Here is a 10,510-nt window from a genome sequence, read left to right as displayed (position 1 = left end):
TGAATTTCTTTAGGAGATATAGCTATTGATGGTGTTCTTACACATTCTCTTGCACTTGCCATGGCGTACACCTCACTTATAATTCCAATCTATTCTGCACATGTGGTCATTTAGTTTTTTCGAACTGTGATGTGCATTGTGACAGATGCTATGCTAGGTTACTTGTTATATTTACTAGGTTATGTTTTGGCGGTTATTTTGATGCTTTCTTAAAGGTGTTTAATACACTTCTTGGTCTGTCCAATGTACTTTCTTCCGCAGGTTAAAGGGATTTTGTAAATATAACTTCTTTTTTTACCATTTACTAACTTCCACATGTGGTTCACACTGCCATTGCTGTTGATGACTTCATTCATTGCGACCATTCACCATTTTATTTATTCCTATTAGGTTATCCCAGGCACAGAACACTATATAAACTTCGTGCTTAGTGATTATCTTTTTTAGCTTGTGCAAAACTTTGTGCGCACAGCAGCACTATAGGTCACAATTTATTTGAATCATTATCCTCAGTATTTCTCCTACCATTTATTGTGCTTAACAGTCTTCTGGCTATTGCCACAATCAGGCTGCTTATCAATCTTTCCACCTGAGCACTAAGGCTTTGTGTAGGCTTATAGAGACAATATTTCTTTATACTTTGTGTTAAGCATGACATCACTAGGCCTCTTTTAACAGGCTTTGAGTATGCAGAATCGTATCTCATGAGTGCCTTTCCTCCTTTACTTAAATACATCCAACATGTGTTTTAAAAGTACATGCAGATTTTAATATTCAAAAACTTCAGACTACTCAGGTGGCAAGTCATATGTGATGTCTAGCACGGTGAACAAACCCCTGAACTGCTGCAACATTGTTGTCACATGAATACACTTCATGTTTTTAAAAAATAAGCATAGCCAAAAATCTGCAACAAACCTAAGGCAAGCCTTAACATGCCATTTAACAGTGGCATTAATACTTAGACACCCTTTGTTTTAAAAAGCTTACGCAGTTTTGGGGCTAGGCAAGAGCCAGTACAAATTCCATCTTGTTGTACATATACACAATTTCCGTATTCAGGAATCATTGATCCTAGATAAATTCAAAGCAGTTCCGGAAAACAATGTACACTAGTGCCTTGTTTTTGTAGTCTTTGCCCCCCCCCCCCCCCCTCCACCCCCAATCGGCACAGTTTATCTTTCACATATATCAAAAAGGGAAGAATAGGTGCAATTTCATCTGGAATAAGTGCCAAGCACCAATTTTCGCAGAATAGCGCATTGAAAAGAAAAATAATGACTGGAGGCACTTTGACACTCATAGCAGGCTCACATTACAGCCTGGGCCTGCTGAGTGCTCTGCTCTTGAGGTAGGAGTATATGTTGTAGTCTACAGATAAAAGATTTTGTGGGTAGATGAGCTTTGCAGGGTAGGTAACTTACATATGTGGAAAAGTGCCATTCTGTGAAATTATGCCATGAAATTATACAGATAGTGTGAGCCTCCGTATTAATGATGGCCATCTTACATGGTGCCATGTCACAGGGCGTTTTTGTACTTTTATGTAGAAATTGTTTATAAGGGTAAATGTGCTCAACAGCATGAAGCTATACAACATATACAGGCTGTTTCACGTAACTTGTGCTACACCTTAAAGATATGCAAATGCCACATAGCTGGACCAAACCAAGACATGTTGTTTGCTGTCACTTGGAGACACTCAGATTAATTTTCTCATTCTGTCCAATTAGATAATTAGTCGTAATTAACCAACTTCTCAATTATTATGATTAGATGAAAAGTGTTAATGAGAAAATTGTAGAGCAACATGAGGAACTCCCAATACAGCTTTCTGTTGCTCAATATATGCCACATAAAAGTGGTTTTCCGAGTGTGAAAGAAGCCTGTGAATACACACAAGGTAGCTCGAGTGACCACTCACGCAGCAACTTTGCGTGTATTCGTGGGCTTCTTTCATGCCCAGAAAACCAGTCATGTAGCACATATTGAGCAAGAAAAAGCTGTATCAGGAGTTTCTCATGTCGCTGTACAGTTTTCTCATTGTCACTTTTCATTGAATTATAATAATTGAGAAGTTGATGGATTAAGACTAATTATCTAATTAGCCAGAGATATGAGTCTCTCCAAGTGACAGCAAACATCATCTTGGTTTGGTCCAGCTACGTCACATTTGCATATCTTTAAGGTTTGGCACAAGTTTGTGAAACACCCGGCATAACCAACCACACTGTTTGGCTAAAGCCTCCTGGATTCTGCACTATGGTATCTGTATGAATGCGACTTTGGCATATGTAGTTAAGGCAACGTAGCATGAACTCTCATAGAAGTCTCTTCTGTGCCATTGACACTTAAACATAGATGACTGACATACACATTATGTTTACGAGGTGCGACAACAATAAAGTGCTTCTCTTTTCCTATTCGTAGAAACACACCTGTACTGTTTTCTCTCTAGAAGCTGCATATGAGGACAGGAACGGCATATGTTATTGTGTTCATAATACACTAAGATGAGATAGCAGTTCACAGTTCTGCTATGGCAGAACGAATGGCGTAGTTCTACTTGTCATTGCAGGAAGATAGTACTGATGGAATCTAAAGACTGACTTATCAGTGTATGTTAACTTCCGTGTAATATAAACACTTACAAAATTTTTGTTGCTGTTGTGTGTCATGTGTTGTCGACAAGTACTTTGTCTACACTGTGTGTCAGCCTGCAAAATACGAAGCCTATTGGTCACCTCTAGCGCGTCAGTAGGAACAGATTTAATGAATGCCGTCTAGATACATGGTGGTCAGCAGCACTATATGTAGCACATGTAGCAAAGACGCCCAGAAGAAAAAAAGGCCAGCTAGCTTGGCTGAACTTCTAGTTCACGGGCCTCTTCTATGATGCTCTAACAGCTTGGTACTGTCTGCTGGCTTGGTCCGGTTGCTTGTGATGGCTCAGGGATGTTCCAGCATAAGTCAACCCACCTGAATCTCCGGCGAAGGCATGGTGCTCTCAACTCGCCCTTTGTACTTTGATGGCCTGGTGTCCCTATTGGCCTGATGGTCTAGGATCCTCGAGCCCCTTCCCAAGTTCCTGAGTTTGCTGTTGGCTCCCACTCTGGTGCTTTACCCACTCGAGTCTGTGTGCCACAATGGAGCCCTGCCCTCAACACTTGTTGATGGCTATGCGCAGAATAACCATAGACGCAACAGTGGCAACAATTGTAGGATGTTTCCCCTTTCATGCGTTTATCTCACAAAAACAACTGTCTCCATAAGTGTCGTAGTTATCTGTATGTGAAAGGCTTGTTAATGTAACAGTAGAGATCGTAGTGTGCATATTCTCAGACTGCCGTGTCGGTTACTGTAATGATCCTGGGTCCACCATCCGTCACACAGAAAAAGCGAAGAGGAAAAATTAAGTGTCATGTTTCATTGAAATGTAGAATCAATGAGCAAAAGGCAAATGAAAGCAGACAAAAAAATAAAAAGAAAGCTTGCCACAGGTGAAAGCCACAGCTACTCTTCTGCATTACACTTGCGAGGTTCTACCAATTAAAGGGACACTAAAGATCAGTAAATGCGAAATCAATTTAGGCTGATAAAGCATTCTTTCAAAACATTACTTTCTTTAAATGGCCCCTAAGTCACTTCTGATAATTCTAAACATCTTAAATAAACATGCACATTGCGTATAGTATACAGTGACAATAACTTTCATAAAGATGTCATCGCTACATAAAATAAAAAGAACAATTCCGTGCTCTTCAATTAGATTTTTCAGCTGCTTTTTCGAATGTTATGAAGCCAGCAGGGTCTTGCATATATCACCAGGTTCCTGGATCTGATGTCACCAAATGTCATATCAAAAGTTGTCAGTTGATCAGACAGCTAGGTAAAATAGCACTGTGACAAGAGCTGGCTGTATATCCTGAGAAGGGTGGAGGCTCGCCTTTCTGTGCCACTGCACCTTTTGTGAAACTACCATTCAGTCAGCATTTCATGGGGGGTGATTATTGGCATATAACAGTGGAGCCATGAAGAACTTTCCTAGATGGTCAAAATTAATCCAGAGTCCTACTACGGTGCACGTCATAATGATATCGTGGTTTTGGCATATGAAAACCCAGAACAAGAAATCTGAAATTTTTCTACACACAAAACCTCAGCATTTTCACACTTAAATTTTGTCCAAATGGTTTTGATAACTCCATTTGGACCATTTGGCAATTCAGATTGAACCAAATGGTCCTGCTGGATATTTCATCTGGCCCAATTTGAAATGAGGGAATGAAGCAGTTGGCCGTTCTAACTGGTCCAAATAGTCCTGTTGGTGATAACAGTTGGCCCCCCAATTGGAAATTGGCATTTCTATTCGGACCCATTGATATTTCCAAATAGTTTCAATTGTTGTTGTTTTTTACTGGGTTTCCTCTATGTTGATGTTACCCATAGCTTTCGCTGCATTGCATGGAGATGATGAGAGTATGTTGTGAGGAGAGAGGAGGGTAATGAAGGTGCCCGTGCCCTCTTTCATCCAACACCTGTAACTTTGCTGTCGCAGCATCACTAAAATAAAATTCCTGCAGCTGCTTGTTTATTGCAGACTGGTCTATGTATAAAATTTCAAACTGAGGGAGGTTGGGGTGTTTTAATATCATAGTAAAAGATTGATTATGAGAAAGAAAATGCAAGTTAAAGCTCAATGTCTTGAATTCATGCAGAGAGTGAAGTGCATGTGTGTCAGTTTTATGTCACAGATTACAAAGTATTGTGTTTTCGCTGTTGTGGCTTAGCAAAACTCCTTGAAACTTGCTATGTTGTCTTTGCTTACAACACTATAACCGATCTTGGCCAATGAAAAATGAGCTAGTCCTGAGCAAACACCATCGTCACAGTGAGGTGGTGCAGGAACTCCAAGGTGGCGTCACCACCAGTGTTATTGTTTTCGCCTTTCTTTTTTCTTGTTTACCGAACTTCTCATGGTAAAGTGGCATTTTTTTATTGTATAATGATGATTTACCAATACAGTTCAAGCAATTTTTCTTTCTGTATTTTCCCTTTAAGCTACTGCAATGATCGTCTGGTACAATTTGCTGGGTGTTAATGTATGTGTAAATGATAGCCCTGAAAGTGTCAGCCAATGTTTTAAAGGGTTTATATGAGTGTGAAGTTCAGAGCCCCTTTCTCCTTAGAAGAGTGATGGTTTGGGCTAGTTGGTTTTCCATTTTAGGTTGTGTGGTACAGCATGAAGCAGGGACAAGGGACGCAAGAAAAACGACAAGTGCTTTAAACTTACTTGTCCCCGTTTTTCTTGCGTCCCTTGTCCCTGCCTCACGCTGTACCACACAACCTAAAATGGAAAACCAACTAGCCCACACCGTCACCCTAATAAGTTACATTTCTAGTTCTTCGGGCACCCTTTCCATCGCAAGCGCTTGTCCTCGTTTTTTTTTTTGCGTCCCTTGTTCCTGCCTCGTGCTGTACCACATAACCCTTTTCCATTGCAAACTGCTATTAAGCAAACCAGCTACAGCAGACTTATGGTGGGAGTACACAAACTAAGGATAAAGAGCTGCTACTACAAGATACATTCTCAGCATGTGAATGCAGTCTCCCCAGGCCATTCCCTTCAATATGCCTAAAAACCTTCCTTGCACTGGATCTCCTGTAGTTCCTACACAGCTGTCCCATGTGAACGTATTTTCTCACAGTCCAGGTGGTATGATACACGAGTATCTCTACCCATATCATATGAACACCACTGGAGTTGTGCAGGCACTTGAGCAAGTTAGAGTAGTAGCCTGTGGCATGCGCATGTAGGGCTTCAAGTTCACAAACAGGTCCTTCGCTGCTCATGTTGTAAACAGCCACGACCACTGCCAACATCCCCTGCAGTGGTCCATGCCTGTGACACACCTGCACGAGGTGTTGACAGAGGCACTTTAGTACTGCCAGTGCTGCCATGGTGGTCTGAATGCACACTCCTACTCCTAAAGGAACAGAAAGCTGAATTTTATAATGAACATGACATTCTGCTAACAAAGTGTTCTTTATGGAAGCCACCCAACACTGATGTTCCTACTGCTGCATTCGTGTAATGTGTCAGGTGCCGCAGCACTTCACCTGATCAATTACAATATCTCCTACTTTATGTCTGCATAAGTAATCTCGCAGATTGCCCGTCTCAGTGCACAAAAACATTACTATTGAGTAGACCACATATTTAATCTAACAAGACTCCAGTAAAGCATTGGCAACACTAAGAAGTGTTCTTTAAAATGTTAGTACTTGGTGTCATAACAATAAAGTGGTTGTCAAAGCTGTTGTAGTGGATGACAGAGTGACAGAGACGGCCCAAGAGCAAACGCACAACACATTTATTTCAGAGACAACGAACTATATATAAAGGCTGCTTGCCTATGACATAACACAAAAGAACGAATCATGTTTGACACATGTTAGCACAGCACTTCCAAGCATTTCATATCACTTCTCCCTCCCTTTTAAAACTGCAGTCTTTGCACGGGTCTTCGTTCTGGGGTAGAATAGACCTCCGTAAGACTGGCGGACTTAGGGGACAGAGAGCCTGTTCAGCTGGAAGGGATGTTGGAGGTGTTGAAGGAACAGGCACGGCACCAGTTGGTTCTGTAGTGGCCAGACTGGACTGGCCTTCTCGTGTTGATGTCGGCCGATTCTTGTAGTCCGGGCTGGGTTAAGCGAGTTGGGAGCCTCCACTTTTGGGGCCATGGGTGATAGAAGCACCCGACGGAAAATTTGGTCCAAGTGACGTCTGGCTAGGCCATCTGGAGTGTCAACCGTTACCAGCCGTGAACCCTCAGTGCTCTTGACGATGCCTGGATGCCAACGCCTCCCTTGGCCAAAGTTGTGCACCCACACCTGGTCCCTGTACTGGAATCTGGGAGGCTGCGAGTAACTTCAAGGTAGAGAAGGGACACAAGTATCCAAGCGTGAACGAATTTGGTAGTTCAACATTTCTGAAGGAGACTTGCCGCACGGTAGTGGGGTACGTCGATAGCCTAACAGCACTCGCGCCAGTTTTGTTTCGAGATCATTCACCATCGAGTACTTGAGAAGGCCATCCTTTATTGTCTGAACCGCGCGCTCTGCGAGACCATTAGATTGTGGGTGGTACAGCACACTGTGTAGATAAGTTATGTTGTTGGCAGTTATGAACTAAGAAAACTGCTGACTTGCGAACTGAGGCCAGTTATCTGATACAACGGTTTGCGGCAAGCCAAAATGAGCTAACAATTCGCAAAGCCGTGCGATTGTGACTTCTGTGGTCGGCTGACCTGACGGGAAATGCCTCGATCCATTTAGTATGCAAGTCGACGACTATCAACAGCATGCGTCCCTCTATTGGTCCGGCATAATCAATGTGAGGCCGTGACCACTTGGTCGCCATTTCTGGCCAAAAGATAGGAACCTGGTGATCAGGCATTGGCTGCGCTTGTACACGAGATGCACAAACGTGCAAGGCTTTCTGTCTCACCATTCAACCCAGGCCACCAGAACAGCACCCAAGCCAGTCTTTTCATCGCAGATGCACCCTGGCGTGGTCGATGTAGCTCAGCAAGCATGGAGACTCGTGCTTTGCGGGGTATGACGATGTGGTGACCCCAGTAGAGCAGGCCTTCTACGCTTGACAGCTCCAGTCTTCTGCAAAAATAACGTTGAAGGTGACTGTGGCATGGTGACAAGCGCTTAGGCCACCCATTAAGTACAAAGTGCTGCACCATGCTGAGGTATCCATCTGCATTCGTCAACACCCGTATGGCACCCACTGGCACGAACGAGCTGTCAAGGTTCTCTGAAGACTGCATGTATTCTGGTAAGGTGCCCGAACGACAAGCATCTGGTATCGGCATAGGCAAGCGACTGAGTGCGGCTTGCCCGTACATTGGGGGCACAGCTTAATCTTCTCGTTGAAGTCCCACTAGTGGTTGATGGTCCGCGACCAATACAAACTCGCGGCCCACCAGGTAGTCTCGAAACTTTGTCACTCCAAACACCAGTGCAAGAGCTTTATTCTCAAGCTGAAAATAATTCTTTTCGGCATGTGTTAACGTGCGTGAACGGAAGGCAATGGGCTTATCCAATTTCCCAATTTGGTGCGAGATTACGGCACCTATACCCGAGAGTGACGCATCACATTCCAAGCGCATGTGTTGGTTGGGATCGAAATGCGTCAGAACAGATGAACTCAGAAGGGTTTGTTTAGCCTTGAGATATTAATTTTCCTGCACCGTTCCCCACTGCCATTTATGCTCTTTTTCAAGCAGAAAATACAACCCGGCCAACATTGACATGTGTGGCAAGAACTGGTGATAAGTCCACAGACCCAAAAACGAGTGCAGTTCACTCACATTTGTAGGCTGTGGTGAGTCCCGTATTGCTGCTAGGTTCTTCTCAAGCGGATGCAAGCTGTCTTTGTCGATGCGATGGCCCAGGCAGACGATGGCATCTTTGCAAAAGTGTCATTTTTTTGGCCTTCAGCCTGGTACCATTCTCTTGAAGCCTGCGCAACACGTCCTGAAGCGCTAAGCCATTACCGGCTTGACGTTCCGCTATCAATACATCGTCCAAATACACCTGCACGGCTGGAAGGTCGGCCAGGACCGTTTCCATGCACCGCTGAAAAATTGCGGGAGCAGAGGCAACTCCAAAGGGAAGACAGTTATAGCAGAACAACCCCTTGTGACTGTTTATCACGGTCAACTTCCTCGCCTCCTCATCCAAAGGGAGTTGGCTATATGCATCCTTAAGGGCCAGTGTTGTGAAAAACGATCCCCCATGTAGCGACATGAAAATGTCTTCAATGTTTGGTAAAGGGTACTGCTCAGTTATGCAGGCAGCATTGATTGTGGTATTGAAAGCGCTGCAGATGCGCAGGGATCCATCTTTCTTCAGTACTGGTACGATTGGTGCCACCCACTCAGAATGTGCTATGGGTGATAATATGCCTTGCTCCACTGAACGGTCCAGCTCCCTTTCCACTTTTTCCCGAAGAGCATAAGGGATTGACCGCGCCTTGCGGAACTTCGATTGGGCGCTTTCTCGAATGTGGAATTTCACAGGTGGCCCCTAAATGTTTCCAAGCCCTGGCTCAGAAAGGGCAGAAAACTCAGTCCTGAGGCTGTCGGGATCTGCTGATGTCGACTAAACCGTAGAGAGAAAACCGGATGGCAGAAGCAAAAACGCCTGGATGAAGTCCCTTCTGCAAAGGCTGGGACCTGAACAGTTTATAACAATCAGTGTGGCAGGTACAGCCTTCCCCGCAAAATGGCTTGAAGGTGCAGTTCACCAACAATGAGTAGCTTGCCCAAGTAACAGCTGAGCGTGTGTTTGCATTTCTATAAGCATGGCCAACTCAGACGGTGCGTTAGATACATCTCCTGCAGAATGATAGAAAATGGTGATCCCGTGTCAATAATCATGTTCAAGGGCACGCCACCCCAGCGGATAACTCTGCGGAATGCCTGGAGCAAACATTTCTTTTCTCGTCATTCCTGCAATGTGAAGACTGTTGAAATATCACTTTCCTCCGTTTCTGGTACAGCGCTCTCATAATGAACTGCATTAGCGACACCATTGCGCATACGACTAGCCCGGAGCCCCGATTGGGAGCGGCATTTCCTTGTGAAATGACCAGTCTTCCGACAGTGAAAACACTGCTCTCTTTTGTGTGGACAGTCGCTTGCTTCGTGATCGTAGTTCCTCCAGCATGTGCAATCAATATGGCTTTGCTTATCTTCGGTGAAGGTCTGATATCGGCGCAATTTTCTCACTACACTGCACAACGCTGCCTCATTATCAGGTCTGGTCACGGTGCTTACTTCCAGTGCGGCTGTCTCTGCCGCTGTGGCAAGCGTTTCAGATTGGGCAAGTGTGAGCTCAGTTCTTTCAAGCAGCGTCTACTGCACCGCACAATTTCAGATGCCACAAACAATGCGGTCCCGTAACATGCGGTCCAAGCTGGTGCCGAAGTTACACTCAACAACGTAGTCCCGGACAGATTCATTTGCAGCCTGGTCCCTATGGCAACCTCATTACACTTTGGTGCATAGTGGTCATTTACGAAGGTAAGTGCTTCCTTGTAACTCAGGCCACTTACTTTCCGGGGGGGCGCAGTGTCCAGCAAGAATGCGTACAGTCTTTGTTGACAGTGTCGAAACCAAGAGCGCCTTTTTCTTATCATCTGTCTTAATATAATTCACTTCAAAGAATGTCTCCAGTCGAGTAAAGTAAATCTCCCACTTATCTTGATTTTCGTAGAAACTTGGGGTACCGAGGTTCGTAGCCAGGGCCATGACCGCCGACACTCCGTAGACTCTATTACTTCCAGCACTCACCAGGACTCCCAGCGCTACCGAGACGCCACTGATGGTGCCGGGGGCTCCGTGGGGTGGTCACCCTCGTCGCCACTGTTGTAGCGGGTGACAGAGTGACGGAGACGGCCCAAGAGCAAATACACAATACGCTTATTTCAGAG

The 10,510-nt window shown here is 44.6% G+C and overlaps 1 long non-coding RNA gene across 1 annotated transcript; it reads right to left on the bottom strand.

Moving 5' to 3' along the window:
* Window positions 1–2,953: 2,953 nt before the first annotated feature.
* LOC129380967 (uncharacterized) lies at window positions 2,954–9,948 on the bottom strand. Its single transcript, XR_008609200.2, has 2 exons — window positions 7,511–9,948; window positions 2,954–6,931 (listed from the first exon to the last, which is right to left on the bottom strand). It is a non-coding gene; the product is annotated as an uncharacterized lncRNA (long non-coding RNA).
* Between the last annotated feature and the right edge of the window lie 562 nt (window positions 9,949–10,510).

This window comes from Dermacentor andersoni, chromosome 1, assembly GCF_023375885.2.
Source record: "Dermacentor andersoni chromosome 1, qqDerAnde1_hic_scaffold, whole genome shotgun sequence".
NCBI lineage: Eukaryota > Metazoa > Arthropoda > Arachnida > Ixodida > Ixodidae > Dermacentor > Dermacentor andersoni.
The sequence above is the reverse complement of the archived record's forward strand: the minus strand, read 5'-3'. Positions and strand labels throughout refer to the sequence as shown.